The 16423-nt window shown below is 34.0% G+C and overlaps 1 protein-coding gene across 4 annotated transcripts in view; it reads right to left on the bottom strand.

Annotated features, from left to right (window-relative positions):
• PCDH17 (protocadherin 17) overlaps positions 1-16423 on the bottom strand; it is a 98367-nt gene that overhangs the window by 20640 nt on the left and 61304 nt on the right. The window lies entirely within an intron of this gene.

Genomic DNA, 16423 nt, shown 5'->3' with positions numbered 1-16423 from the left:
TTTCTGTAATTGTGAGTAGAAGATATAAACAAGCAGGACCAAAATTAAACTTGTAAAAGGTCTAATATCTCTAGACAGCAAGGCTTTAATAATTTTTTTTACTGCATCTTAGTGCTATTTACACAATATATATTGTCTGGAACTTGAAACAACAGACTATTTCAATTGTTCAAAATGTTTTGACTCTAGTAATGAGAAATATATATATATATATATATATATATATATATATATATATTTACTGTAACAATGTCTACCCTTTTTACACACAATATAAAAGTTTATGTAATATGAAATTAAGGAAATGCAGCATTTTTCATTTTGTTTTGCTTTTTATGAACATTTAACTTAGGTATATTATGAAAGTGTATAATTGATCAATTTCTTAAACAAACATTTTGCTTGCATTAATGTTATTGAAATGTGCAGTGAATATATGAAATCAATTGCTGTCTAAAAGTCCTGCCAAAAAAATACCTGTTGGTGAGCAAAAGTAGCTTATTTTCTAAACAGTCTCATTTTCTTATTTTCAACCTTTACTCAACGTCTGTCATTTTCCCGCCCCTGGAATGTAATTATGCAGGATTCCAATGTAAAACAGGTTGAGTAGTTAATAACAGGCAGCTCAAACATTTTTTCTGCACTGTTGCCCTGCAGATGTTTCTTTCATTTTTTTTTCTTTTTTTCCCCGGCTTCGTGTTTAATTTGTGTATGTTTCTCTCCTATTCTTAAAGTATATTCCCACAACAGATGGAAACACCTGAAAATAAGCCTGCCTCTTGTGCATGTTTAAATAATGCCTATTGTGATATTTAACACAGTAAAGAGAATATAGAATACACAGAATATTTGTTTAAGGGGAGGGAAATAATTAATCTGTAAGTCACCTTGCTACTGTATTCAATTTAGAATTCTGAAGAGACAATACAGTTCTTACCAAAGACATATGAGGCAAAGTTACAGTCTGCAACCTTCATTTATTCTTATTTTCTTACCAGACTCATTTGTCTTTTTTGTATTTGACATGATTCTCTTAAATTTTCAGTCCTCCGAGAAGCTGGACTTTTTTCTATTCACTGACCAATTTTACTATGTAAAAGGCACTTTACATTTACTTGATAATAATCCAAACTCAGCAATCAAGATCTAACATTTTTAGATATATTCAAAATATGTCATATATTTAAAATAACAGAGCCAAAGTTGCGTAAAGTATAGGACACCTTTATTCAGAAAAATGCATTTCACCTAAACTGGAGAAAAACCAGCTATAGACTGCACACTGGGTTGAATATTATTCCCCAAATATTCATATCCACTCAGAACATCAGAATGTGACCTTATATGGAAATAGGGTCCTTGCAGATTTAATTACTGAAGATGAGGTCATACTGGATTGGAGTGGGCCCCAATCCAAAATCTGTTGTCCTTACAAGAGAAGAAAGAGACACCAAGACAGTGACACTGGGAGAACACCATATGAAAACAGAAGAAAAGAGTGGAGTGTTGTGTCTAAGAGTGCTGGCAACCACAAAAGCTAGCTAGAGACAAGGATGAGTCCTCCCCTGGAGCCATCAGAGAATGTGGCCCTGCTGATACTTTGATTTTGGTCATTTAACCTCCAGAAATGGGGGAGAATAGATTTCTATTATTTTAAGCCACTTTGTTTATGGTATTTGGTTATGGCAATTTAGGAAACCAATGCTGATTTTGGTTCCAGGAAGTGAGATGCTGCTGTAACAAATACCTAAAAATGGGAAATTGACTTTAGAATTGGGTGATGGGTAGAAGATGGAAGAGTTGTGAGGTACCTGTTTTAAAAAGCCTAGATTGCCTTAAGAAAACTATTGAAAGAAATATGGACATTAAAGGTGATTCTGAGGAGAGCTCAGAAAGTAGTGAGGAAAGTTGTAGAGAGAGCTTCTATCTCTTAGAGGAGACATACATGGTTATCACATACAGAATGTAGACAGAAATATAAACAGTAAAGGTGCTTCTTGTGAGGGGTTCAGACAAAAAATGCTATTGGACACTAGAACACAATCTTTGTTAGGGGCAGGGTACCTGGCCAAATTTTTGAGTGCAAAGTAGACTTTGTAAGTAATGAACTTGGATATTTAACTGAAGAGATTTCCAAGGAAAATGTCCTGGGTTTGGCCTGGTTTCTCCTTGCTGGTTATAGTAAAATGGGAGAGGAAAGAGATTCACTGAGGAATAAACTTTTAAGCAAGAAAAAACCAACACTGGATTTAGAAAATTCTCTGCCTATCCAGATAGCATGCTCTGGAAATAAGGACATGAGTGTAGCTGGACAGTCATCTGCTATAGAGATTTGGTGGATGATTTACAAACCTAATTAACCATCTCAAGAGAAGTTCAGATTAGAGATGGGGTTATCAAGGAAGAATCTGTGGGCACCATGCTTGTCTAATGGCATGGATTCCCTCAACATCCACAGAAGACAAAGTTTTTGAGAATTTCATATTAATAGAAACACTGCCATCTTGAACAGGAAGGATCAGAGATGGAATGAAATAAAGGGACAATGACTCCAAGAATAGTCATAGATGCAGGGACCAGGAAGGGTGGGATACTGCCCAGAAGGTCAAGAAGGCTTAAAGGATAGCACATTAAGGCGCATTAAAACACAGAGGATTACATGCAGGCCTTGAAACTTAATGGAATTTGCCCAGATTAGTAACCCTTATTCGTTCCTCTTTTTTTTTTAGAATGAGAACATCTATCCTATGCCTGTTCCACCACTGTACTAGAAGCAGGTAATGTGTTTTTTAGTCTGATAGGTCTGTGGAAAGAGAGGAATGTTGCCCCAGGATATACCATACCATACCCTATTTACATGCTGAAAGTTGGGACTTTTTGAGTTGATACTTAGAAGAGACTTGGGACTTAGAGTTCATGCTAGAAAGGATGAAGACATTTGGATGATGTTGAAAGGGGACACATGGATTTTGTAAATGGGATGGATGTGAATTTGGGGGGCCAGAGGGTAGGCTGAGTTGAATTGGCATCTCCCCAAAATTCATGTCCACCTAGAAAATCAGAATGTGATTTTATTTGGAAACAGGATCTTTGCAGACATAATTACTTAAGGTGAGGTCAGTTAAGTTACTATTAGAGGGGGGTCCTAATCCAGAGACTGGCATCCCTATAGGAAGAGAAAAAAGAGGCATGGGGACAGTCTTACAAGGAGAACACCATGTGACCCTAGAGGCAGAGACGGAGTCATTGCTGGCAACCGTCAGAGCTAGGAAGAGGCAAGAAAGGGTCCTTTCCTAGAGCTGTGAAAGACATGGCCCTGCTGACAACTTGATTTTGGACTCTGGTCCCCAGAACCGAGGGAATTAATTTCTGCTGTTTTAAGCCACTCAGTTAGTAGTATTTTGTTACAGTAACCCTAGGAAATTAATGCATACTATCAAAAAAACCAAACTTGAAAATATAAAGTACCCAGAGAGCTGCTGAGAACGACCATGGGGCAAATTAAAACATGGACCCTAGAAAAGTAAAACAGGATTGATATGAGTGAATTAAAATGTTGTCTTCTATATTATGGTTTGTAAATAGACTAAACTTGTCATAAGAGAGAAGTGCCTAAGTCAGTAAAATTGATGTCCCTGTGTATGAGACTGAACTGACATCACCCAGGAAAAATGTATGTGTGTGTGTGTGTGTGTGTGTGTGTGTGTGTGTGTGTGTAATGTTGTCTCAAATCTTATCAAAAACTTTAAAATAGAATATTATCTTAAAATGTTTGCAAATTAGTAGCTCTTTGTGCTTATTTCCCAAGATTGCTGGGACTTCTTTTTTCCATGTGTATTACTTTTAGCTTTTATGTATACTAATCACATTTCGATACCATCTGCATGGAAACTTTGCTTAAAACTTCCGTGCATATTAGAGGGCTATTAAAACATGTGACTGTAAGTATGTGTACATATGTGCATGAGTATTTGAATTAACAATGAAAAAAGAAATCGTCTCTTGTAAGAAGAGGAGATGTCTCCATATTTATAAACATGGCTTCAAACGCATGCATATTTTAGTGAGAAATTTACTCTGGATAGTATGAATAGATGATTCAAATCCACAAATACTCAACATTATCTCAAGCCACCTATAAATAAAATTTTCTACTTCTTTGGAAAACGAATATATAAACATTAAAATATTCAACTTTTATATATTTATTAAAAGGCATTTGACTAACTTTTTCACTTACATAGAAAAAATAAGGCCAAAATATATTTCCTTTAAAAAATATGATTCTGAATTTCACCCAAATACACTGTATATGAACAACAGTTATATGCATTATTAGCGAAGGTATTTGTTTTTAAGTTAATTTAGCACACACGGGAACAGTGTGTTTCTTTGGGGCTCTATGTCCCAATATATTAATAATAAATATATATATATATTTTTTTTTAGTAAGGCACTGGTCTTAGTTCATTTGGGCTGCTACAACAAACTGCCACAGACTGAGTGCTTACAAACAACAGTGATGTATTTATCACATTTCTAGAAACTTAGAAAAAGTCCAAGATTAAGGGAACCTGCAGATTCAGAGTCTGGAGAGGACTTGGCTTCTGGTTCATGGAAAGCTGTTTTTCATCCTGTCTCCTCACATGGTAGAACCTGGCCTCTTATAATAGTGCTAATCCCATTCACGAGGGCCCCACCCTCATGACCTAGCACCTCCCAAAGGCCCCACCTCCAAATACCATCACACTGGGGGGGTTAGGTTTCAACATACGAATGGGGGGGTGTTGCTACTAACTTTCAGTCCACAGCAGCATTCTACTTCATGAAATACAATAAATGTGAAAGGGGAGAAGACTAAACATCATATTTCTAAAAAGAAATTGAGTAAATTTTTTTTATTGGTCTGCTGTGGAACTAACAAAGAATGAAAAAAAAAAACCCTGATACATTACATTTTATGTATATGTGTATATATATAAATATACATATATTACATAAATACATATAGATGTACATAAACATGTATATGTTAGTATTTATGTGCCCTTTTCAAGTGCAAAGCCTAAGAATCGATCCATCCAAGTTATATAATATCTCTCACAGTCACTGACTCTAAGGATGTGTTAGTGACATCAGTATTTCAAACACAATGCAAGAAAATATCTCTTATTGTTTGTGATATTGTTCACAGTAGAATCTTTCTGCCTTGTTATTTCAGTTTCTTTAAATGAAAAATCAATGCATGCTTTTCTGTAGCATAGCAAATTACCCCCTGTCACTTTGTTTCAAATAATGTCTTCTAAGTACCATGCCTACATCTTAGGTTTCAGTGGGTTCTTGGTAGGAATCTGAGTCACTGAGCCAGTCTCTACAATAGGAAACAGCTATTATATTTTTTTCCTGATATTTGGCTCTCAGTCATTACGCTGACATGGAAATATAATGCAAAATTAGTTTTTAAAAGCAGATTTATATTATCAGAACTATAATCAAAGGGAAAAAATGCTCAATACACTTCAGGTTTTCTACAAAATTTCTGCTGATTCTTGAACTGCTTTAGTGAGTAGATTTTGTAATCTGTAATGCCTACCAAAAAGTCTGGAAGGCATAGTAGCCATGTAATCATCATTATCCTTGATGATGGCTATAGTGAAAAGGGAAATCATTTAATTCATATTAATTTGATGACAAAACAAAATGGCACACTGGCAGGTACTAGCCAGGTTGGGATTAAATCTCAGGGATTACAAAGCTACACAGCTGAATTCCCCTCCAGTCTTGAAATCAGAGGACAGGTATCTAAGATTAACCTATCCAACGAAAACAGAGTAAATCTTGTCTGAAAATTCCTCTGTGAAGTTCCCTAACTCAAAAACCATAACAATGACAGTAAAAAGAAAAAGATAAGTCAGCACTCTTAAGACAGAAAGCAAATCTCACGAGTGTAAATCCATGCAATCGAAAATACTGAGTTTATATATATATATATATTCCACAATTACAAATGAGCTGTATTCTGAAAAGCTGATTCATTAGTCTCATTTTGGGAGTTCAAAATGCACTGTATTCTGTTAAAAAGTCATAGTAAAACAGATTTTTAGTTTAGCAATAGGGAACAATAAAACAAATAGGAAGAGGATGAAGGACAGCTATCTCCCTCCTTTGCAGACACAGAAGTGATTCCACGAAGATATATGAAATAGGGCTTGGTTTTACTCCAATCTCCTTTGCTCTCCCTTATCATCCCTCCACTTACAACTTTCTCTCATCCTTAAATTTATTAGATTTCCTTTATTTTCCCAATTATGAACTATCACTTTGACCAATTTAGTCCCACCATAAGTCCCCTATATCCCCAAATTACCTGTAGACTTTTTCTGACTCAAGACAACTTTCTTTCATGCCAATCTGTCCATACTTGGTATATGTTATACCTAAAAGCAATCTGATTAAATACGCAGCCCCAGGTGAAGCACTGAAGATTGTTTGGTATCACAAATAAAAATTGGGGTTCACAGGACACATCCACATGTGTACCTCATAAGCATGATACCAGTGATTTTTTTTTTTAAAAAATATTATTCTGGAGCCCCAAACAAGCATTATAATTTCTGCGATTATTATTTCCTTCTTTTATTTCTGTAATGCTTTACACTGATCTTTGGAAACTTGCCCCTTGTTTTAAAAAAAGAAAAATGGAGTTTGTTACTCTATTGTGTGTTACAAAAGAACTATGGACTGTAGAATACTGTTTAAAGATAACATATGCCAACAAATGCCTTGTATTATACGGCACTGCCATAATTCAAATTCGCTTTTATTTTGGAAATAAAAGTTCACTGTAAAAATCCAATTTCATATGACTTAACAAATCCATAATTCTCTCAAAATCTGGAAAAAAAATAATAAAGCACCTTCAGTGAACTGTTTAATGAGCTCCCTAGTCAAAAAGATCTTGTCTTTCCAAAAAATGAGAATACTTAAAAGCTAGTTGAATGTCTCAATTGTGAAATTTTAATAAAAGTAAGTTGGTGATATAAAAACAAAATCAAGGCAGAACACCACCCCAGTGCACATGTGCACCTGCACACATATGTGCACACCTACTTTTGCAGAGACAAAGAAAAGTCAGGGTCACATGAGAGCCTGCCAGTATCTCTAGCTGTGCCTGCTTCTAATGGCTGTTTCCTTTTCCCGCTTTTTTAATGCAGTCAGCAGCAGGGCTTATAGTGTGGCAAAGACAATGAGGAAGGGCTCTCCCCCTTACGTGGGTCATTTATAAAGTCAGAGATGGCCTGTCCTGCCACAGGCAGCTGCAGACATATGGCTGAGCCTGGCACCACGCAGAGAGCCCAACGGAGCCAATGAGAGAACAATCCCACCATCTTCTGGGGACTTGAAAATTTCATTCTCTAGAGCTGGAGTCTTACAAGTGTAAGTAATATTTGGCAGCTGGACTATTAAGGAAGGGCAGAACTTGAATCTGGCAAACTTCAAAGCTGGATCTGAAGACTCACTACATGTGTTCTGGGTCTTATGTCTTAACTTCCATATTCTTCCACTGCCTCATCTGTAAAATGGGAATGTCCTCATAGAGGTGTTGTGGGGATTAAATCAACAGATGCACAGCAGATGCATGCAAGCCCTTAGTTCACTTTGAAAACTAGGTTTACTAGTGAGTTATAATGCTACAGCAGTATTGGCAGGTCAGGGAGAGTACAATACAGTCTGGAACCAACCTCAGTTTAAATGCAGAACCTCTGTCATTTTGGAACTCTTTTAGCATCACAAAGCAAAACATACAGTTGCTGCTTTTGTTTTTAATCTGCTCAATATAATACTTATCACCTCATACATAAGCATATCATGAGTAACACCCATAATCTTCTGAGAGTGATATTAATTTACAGTTGCAGTGAAAAGGTCATAAATGCACACTCTCCTGTCCCTCTGGGTGACTTTTCTAATAATGGAATCAGAATTCCAGAGCTGTTGATCACGTTTCTCTATATTTCTCTAACAGAAAAGTGTGTTCAAGTTACACAACACCAAAAGTAGGCAGGATACGTGTTCGTGAAGAAAGATATTAATAGATGGAAAATGATTTAAAGTATTAGTTCTCCGTAAAACAAATATCATAGAACAGAATGCAGAATTATGGGTATTTTAAAGTTAGAACATGAGAATTGAGCACCTCTAGCAGTCATTCAATGACTCGTAATTATATACATTTCCTGTCCTCTTTCTTTAGGGATCCTTTAGTAGAAACATCTGAGAAATATCAGAAAGGTAAAGGATTTGACATGGGCCACATGCCAGTTAGAAGCAGACTAGAGGTTAGAATGAATGCCCCATGTCTACAATACAGGCCTTTTTTTCCAACCTCCACTTTTACAACTTATGTAACAAAAATCAGGCAATCAAGAGGGGAGGGTAGAGGTCAGTGGTAGAGGTCAGTGGTAGAGGTCAGTGGTAGGGCTTAGTAGCATGCATGCAGTCCTGGGTTTGATCCTCATTACCTCCATTAAAAAAATAAATAAGTAAACCTAACCACCTCTCCCCCCCAGAAAAACACATAAAAAAATGAAGCAGTTGAAAGAGATAAAGCAATACTGTGACAAGGTAATTTTAAAAAATATTTTATTTGTTATTGTATTATTTAGTTATTTTATCTTTGGGGAGGAGATAATTAGATTTCTTTTTAGAGGAGACACTAGGGATTGAACCCAGGACCTCATGCATGCTAAGCATGCGCTCTATCACTTGAGCTATGGCCTCCCCCTTGGGACAGGGTAATTTGATTAATTATGAAAAGTGATACTAGCTTTTGTCTTTGATTTTTTAAAATAAACTAAATTCCATTTTAACAATTCTTTTCCACCAGATCTTTAATGCTGGAAGAAAATAATGAGGGCAGTTTATTTTTAGTTTGGCCTTCTATTCATTATTTACTTAAAATAATTCAAAGAAACGGTGACACAAGAACAGTACATCTTATTTAACTCTTAATTGAATGCTGTGGGAAGAACTCTGTTTTCAGAACTGAACTTTACCTTGAGTCTAGTTCAGGTTTCCATGTGTATAATTGACTGGTCACGTACAGAATGATAGTTATATTAATAAATCTGTTGAAAAATTTCCAAAGGTATTTGGATAATATCAACATAACTCTAAACAAAAGAAAGCAAATGTCTACTCCCACCATCAGGCCATCTCTTAAATTATACATTTCTATCTAAGCTTCTTTCCTTGCAACCACTCTTGAGATGTATACACAATCTGTGCAGCTTGAATCTCAAAGGAGATGTAATTACCTACGATAATTTTTATTTTAGGGATGAGAGAAAGTCTAGAGATCATGCAATGAAACGTGTTTTTTTCCACACAAGAATACTGGGGTCCAGAACTTCTAGTGGCAAAACAAAAATTATTCTCCTGATCCAAAGTACAGTTCTTTACCCCCATGACATGTAATTAAGTACTTTTCTTTTTGTAGTTTTGTTGTAGTCACCTATAACAGGGTCACCACATAATGCAGTGTCCAAAAACAAGGCTATTTCTGAAAGTGACAGGGGCCACTATTACTAATTATGCCTGGACAACAGGTGTAGACAGAGATGTTTCTGAAAAAACCAGGATAAATGAAAACTCACGCAGATTGCAGAGAAAGAACCAGTTTAACACCCTTTGATTGGTTAAGAAAAGGTCCTTTAAAAAATACAATAAAACTTGCCTTTGGGATCATTTTTTTTTCTAGAAAATAATATGACTATTCTTTCCAACTAGAAAACAAATGTATGTTATTGACTGGGTTAAAAGATGTTTTGTCCACATACATAGAAAAATACAGTAGAAAAATTTTTACTGTTTTTATGAGAAACTGTTGACATCACTGTGAACAAAAATAGGGAAATGTTATGGAAATCCATTTAAAATATTAAGCTAATCAAAAACCTTTAAAAGAAAAGTTACAAAAAGTAGTAATAAAACACATCTTGTAAAAAAAATCTAATAGACAAAGCAGCTAGTAAAGAACAATGTATAAAACTAAAAGGAGGTTAAAAAGGCATTAGATCCAGAATGAAAAAATTCAAGTATGCAAAGAGACAGCGTCAATTAATTATACAAAACAAAAGGCAAAACAGAATGTGCAAATTTGATGAAGGAATTCTGGTGGGACTCAAATGAGTAATAAAAGAATGACAGACCAATCATTAAACTTAGAACATAGCTAAGAGAATAGTTTCTTAAAAATTTAGAAAATAATACTTTCACCTTTTTTTTAATTTGGAGAAGAAACAAACAGAGATATGAATTATTTCACACACACACACAAACCTTAAAAACACAAATCAATGAAACATAACTAAATATAGAAATCTAATATCTCTTTTGACATAACATCAATGCCTACGAGGGAATGCAAACATCACAATAATACAAGCCAAAACCATTCAAATGTACCATGGCCAGTAATTATCTAGGACACCAAAAGATCCCGGCAAAAGTTAATCTAATAAATCTGCCATTATCTCTAATACTTCAAATCTGTGCCTTGAGCTAAACAGTTGTCAAAATGGAGCTCTGTTTACACAGAAATGAATCAGAGTGGGGGAAAAAAGATGTCAAGGCAGTTCTATTTTTTTTTTTTTCCTTACAATTGTTGGCATGAAATGGTTAGCCAGTATATTTTAATCTGATTTTCTACACGGAGTCAAAGATCACTTTTTTTTTTTTTTCCTCAGAAATACATACTACATAATGTGAAGGTGACTGCTTATTTGAGTTCTTTAGCTCTGAAAGCCAGCTTTGGCAATGTTCAAGGCCATTCTACAAGGCAACATCTCTGATTATTTTGTCTGACCTGAAAGAATCAGCTTCAGAATAAGAGACAATACACTAATATTTTTTGAGAGGGTCATGTTATTCAATGATTTTCATAAAATAGGTAAATTTATTTCACTACACAGTGCTTGGAATGATGGAAAATACAATATGCTGTTGGTATTTCCAATAACATGAGCAGGAATAAGTATCAGAACCCTATAATCAGCCTTGGTTTCTCTGGAAGATTAAGAGAAAGCAGCATGATCTTATAAACCACTGAAGACCAAGGTTTGAACCTTGATTTTACTTCAAAACTGTGACTTTATACATGTATATGCTCTGTTGTCTCAGTTTCTGGATCAGGCCGACAAGAAAAGTGTGTTCCCATGAAGTATCTCTCCCGTCAATGGTACTTAAAGTAGGCGTATGAACAAAGAAACTTCTGTCATTAAAAACATGAACAAACAAAAAGGTCCTCTCCTCTTTCTGTATGTATCCCTCTACATATTCTTTCCATATTTATATACAGAAGTGCAATTAGTTCAGAACATTTTATAGGCTTGTGAGGCTATAGAATACACCAGGTCAAGGTAATAATCCATTTAATGAAATCCCTGTGTACACGGTTTCCCCGAAATAACCATTTTACTGCACTATCAGAGTTATGAATGTTCACTGTCATTGAATTCAGCTACTCCATTGCTATGACTAGGTTGTCCACAGAAGGAACTGGAGAATATTTGGGATACTAATGTATATTCTAACATATTTAAAAGAATGATGTAAACCCAAGGTAGAGTTATGATATATTTGATTTTATATAACAAAGGATAATTTAAATTCATTTACTGTGAAGTATCCCAGACTTGGAGTCTTGATTCCACTTTGTTTCTGACTCTTTTTCCAACTTTGTAGACTTAAAAAAGAAATCACTTTTGTTTTGAGTTATAGGATGAGGATGTCAAACATATAGACTATGTGTTTCATTTCATTATTAGTATTCTATGAACCTTAAAAAAACAGCATTCTAGAATATTTGAACTTTGACTCAACATACAGAGGATATAAAGACAACCATTATTATTTAAGCAGTATGATTTGGTAACAGGTGGTTCATAGTTCACTTTTGGTGGGAATGTATTATAATAAACCTAAATAAATAGCAAATAAAAAGATAATAGAGCTATTCATATTGAATATAAGAGACAACTGGTAAGAGGAAGGTATATAACTCAGTGGTAGAGTGCGTGCTTAGCAAGCTTGAGGTCCTGGGTTCAATCCCCAGTACCTCCATTGAAAAATAAATTGATTAATTTAAATAAAAAGACTAACTACCTCACCCCCAACACCAAAAAAAAAAAAAAGACATTTTAACATAATTTTGACTTTTTAACATAATTTTCCCTATTTTGCTATTTGGCTAGATATTTGCATTTTTTTTCTAGGTGAGTTGTGTATAGTAGATGTTAAACATATAACTAATAAATCTAAAAAGACAGACTAAAAAACTAATATCTCTTCAAGGATAAAGTATCTCAGATTTCTAGCACAAAACACCTATGCAAAAATTTGCTAAATTACTATTCTGCAACATGGTTAGTATACTTAAAGACTACTTTATTTCATGAATGAAAAAGAACTACTCTATATACCCACTACATTCTAGAAAGAGTGGAAAACCAGCCCAAATTCATAGGGCTTTTACTTAATAAAAATAAGCATGTGCAGCTCAGAGGAGAGAAAGCCAGCTGAAAATGTAAGGAAGTGCCTAAATAAATAGAAGATTGCCTCCTTTCAAAAGATGGAACCTCTCACCCCACCATAAAAAAGGCAGCAAATCATTGCTCTGAAAAAATAAAGTTTCAATAATAAATAAATAGATAAATAAATAAATGATAAAAGGCCAAAAATAAATCACATGTAAATGATTCCACTTGATACAAGTATTTCCTAATGATTTCTTCATGTCTACTTAAAAACCAAAAAATTCAAGAATTATTTGAACAAATCAAGTGGGCAATTATCAGTTTGTTGAGAGTGTCAATCAGCTGTGAATGTGGGAGGAATTGCAGTCGATGAAAACACTGCCAACCTTCATATTTGACTCCTTTCTTCTCCTAACGCAGATAAAAACTTCAGCAGTTTTATCGCCATTTAGAAGGAAAAATGTTTTTCTTTCTCATTGTGAATTTCAATTTCTAATTCCTATCTAATCTTATTGTTAATACTCAAAATGTGTAAAATCTTATACTTTGCTTGTAGAAAAGACCCACTAACTTCCTTTATCCAGTGTAAATGATAAAAATAAATGTAAATGTCACTATTAATAAATGTAATAGTCACTATAATGTCACTATTATAAATATGTAGTAGATTTTGCTGGTTACAGTTTAAGTTAGAGTGCAAATAATTACTTCTAAGGCACTTAAAAACAGTCCAATTCTTCTCTTTGTTAGTTTGTGCACAAAAAGTATATATCTGTATTTTCCTTTGTTAAAATAATGTATTTGAAGTAACACTGACATTTTCTATTGATATTCTATTTTAATATGTTTCTCTATTCAGTTTAAAGCTAAATACAATTAGTTTATATAAAATTGGGAATCTGCTTACTTGAAAATGTACAAAATAAAAAGAATTTGGCTGTCTAAAACTGAAGATTAAAATAATTTTATACAATCTGTGATTTTCTTTTTGCATTCTAGAATCAAGATACTATTTTCATAAAATCCTAACTGGTTTGGAAAACCATGGTAATAATTACAAACAAAATACAAAGATCAACCATCTATACCTATTTCTTGCTAAGAACAACTGTTACAATAATATCATATATGTATGGAATTAATCATACAGTTTACACTGTGTTTACATATATCAATATACTTAAACTTCGTCTTTAAAGAAGATGGGGCAGTTGTTATTAGTTTTGAATTTGACAAGAGGATCCTGAAATCCAGGGTTAAAGGGACAAACGGCAATAATAAACCAGAACCTAGGTTGCTCTGAGAGGAGGAGGATGATATATTTAAAGGGTTGGATACAAAGTAGTGAAGGTGGTAAACGGCAGGGACGTATTCCACTGCACTGGTCCATAATTCTTAAATTTGGCCTCATTTTCCTATCTAAAAATAACCTTACTTCAGAAGAAGATTAGTTTGAGGGGAAAAACGATAATCAGTGGATTATAATTTAAAAATGGGTTGATTTTCATCAAAATAATTGCAGTAAATATTATTTCCTCTGAAGATGCAATTCACTTTCAGAAATCAATCTTTTCCCTTCCTTTCTCTTCCTCCTTCCTTCCTTCTTTCATTTCTTCCTTCCTTCCTGCCTACTTCCCTTCCTTTCTTTTTTCTTTTGTAACCTCAATTTTATCTTGTCTGTTTTTACATAAAAGCCAGCATGTCATAACCAAGGAGTTAAGATAGAAAAGCGAAATAAGAGGTAATGATTTACAAACAAACTAAACTTGGTCATGTCTCTCTTTTAAAATAATTACTTAATTTTTTAAGATGTAAATTACCAGCATACTTGAAGCTCTTATTTTATATCAACTATTTTACAATAAACAGAAAGTAACTCAACTTTCCCTTCTTCTCCATACACTTGATTGTAATTTATTGGAAAGGAAAAACATAGTTGATTTCACTTCTTGCAGCCAGTGGGAAGCGTTCCTAAAAATTATATTCAACTGGACAATGAGACTTCCACTCACTGGAACAAAAGTGTGTTGTCCTACTTAGCAGGTGCACTGAGCTGCAATCAAGTGGTTAATAAAATACAAAGCACTAAAGTATAGCACAAAAGGCCAATATCATCAGGGAATTATAGAAACATCCTGACCCAGCTCTTTGGACACACAGGAGTTGCCATCCTGATTCAGATCCTTGATTAATATACTCTGGAATGATACATCTGGCAATGGCCTACATACAATCTCTCTGAGGACCAGAGGAAAATAGACTATTAAAATGGAACAATTTTACTACCATATACTGTGACTGTTTTTCAGTTTGCAGCAAAATAAACAAACAAAAAAAAGTTTAAGTATTTTAAAATTATCAGAAGCTGACCTCAAGAGGTGAGATTTCACTTCAGGATAGTATTTAAAAAAAGATAAAATTTACCATTATATAGCTTATTTTAGAGACTGAAACTAGTATTAAGTGTGTTTTATACAACAATAAATGAATTCACACAGATTTCATTTTGGAAGGTTAAAAATTTGCTTCTAACTTCTGAATTAGCTAACACTTCATAACATTTTTCCTAATGATGGAAGTGCACTTTTCATAGGATAAATCCCTGCATGAGAGAGGGAGACTGAACCACGAGGAAAGTCCTTCATGCTCATCAAAACCTTTCATATTCATTACTTATTGGATTCTAAGAATTATTCTCTATGGTCAGTATGCAAGGCATTGCTGACACAATTCTACAGATAAAAAGGAGGCTATTATAATTAGCAATTAGAATGTGCCCTAATAACTACTGCAGAGATAACCCCACTCCATCAGGCAGTTTTAACAACAAACACCTTTTGCTGAGAAATTGTAGCATAAGACTCACACACTGGGACTGATTTACCTACTTCCAGCATTCCCATCTTAATAACTGAGTCAACTTTAGTCACATCAAGGTAGGATTGTTTTCATTTTGCATCTAACTTGATTTGAAATATATATATATATATTTTATATACATATATAAAACTTGGCTCTGAAATACCCAAGACTTGTTATTATCAATTATCTGGACTTCCCTGATAAGCCATTCTTCACGTGGATTGTCTAAAAAAAAAAACTTCACTGAATGCTGCAAAATGATCTCTAAGATTTATGTATCTACAGTTCATAAATTGGAAGTATTTTTACAAACTACTTTGACTTTAATTGGTCCCTGAAGACATGGTTTGAATTGTTATAAAAGAATACAGGATACAAAACTGCAAAAACTTAATAGCTTTTTAGATTTTCTTCTTAAATCAGGGATTTGTAACACTGTATTTGTTTGTTTGTTTGTTTCTGACAATATGTACACCCTCCAAAGACAATACGGGATCATAAAATGTGAGAAAAGCAACATAAAAACCTTATATTAAGAACACTACTACTTGACTGTAGTAAAGAGCTGTGTAGTAATTTAACTATTCTTAAAATATTATTTCTGTATAAATGAAAATTAAAAGATAAAGAAATTACTAATGTTAAATTATTGTATCCCCCGCCATAATATTTAAAGTAATAAATCCAAGTGATTTTAAGCAATTTGATTTCATTCACTATTGCCGAATAAAATGCATAGGATTCCACCTCCACTCTGATCTACCTGTAATTCCCCTGACAATATGCTGCAACTTTAAAAAATAAAATATGAAAGAACAATGTAAAAATTTTTAGTAGATCTGAATCTTGACGTGTGTTACTTGAGAAAATATATTTTATGTCCCAATTCCTTGACATTTCTATGAAAGTAAGTGAACATATAAGTTTCCTTTTTTAAAATTGTACTTCACATAATATTGCAATCCACAATGAGTTGTCATGCTGAAAGAGAAAAATAAATGTTGATCTGCATTCCAGTGTTCACT

This window comes from Camelus bactrianus, chromosome 14 (genome assembly GCF_048773025.1).
Source record: "Camelus bactrianus isolate YW-2024 breed Bactrian camel chromosome 14, ASM4877302v1, whole genome shotgun sequence".
NCBI lineage: Eukaryota > Metazoa > Chordata > Mammalia > Artiodactyla > Camelidae > Camelus > Camelus bactrianus.
The sequence above is the reverse complement of the archived record's forward strand: the minus strand, read 5'-3'. Positions and strand labels throughout refer to the sequence as shown.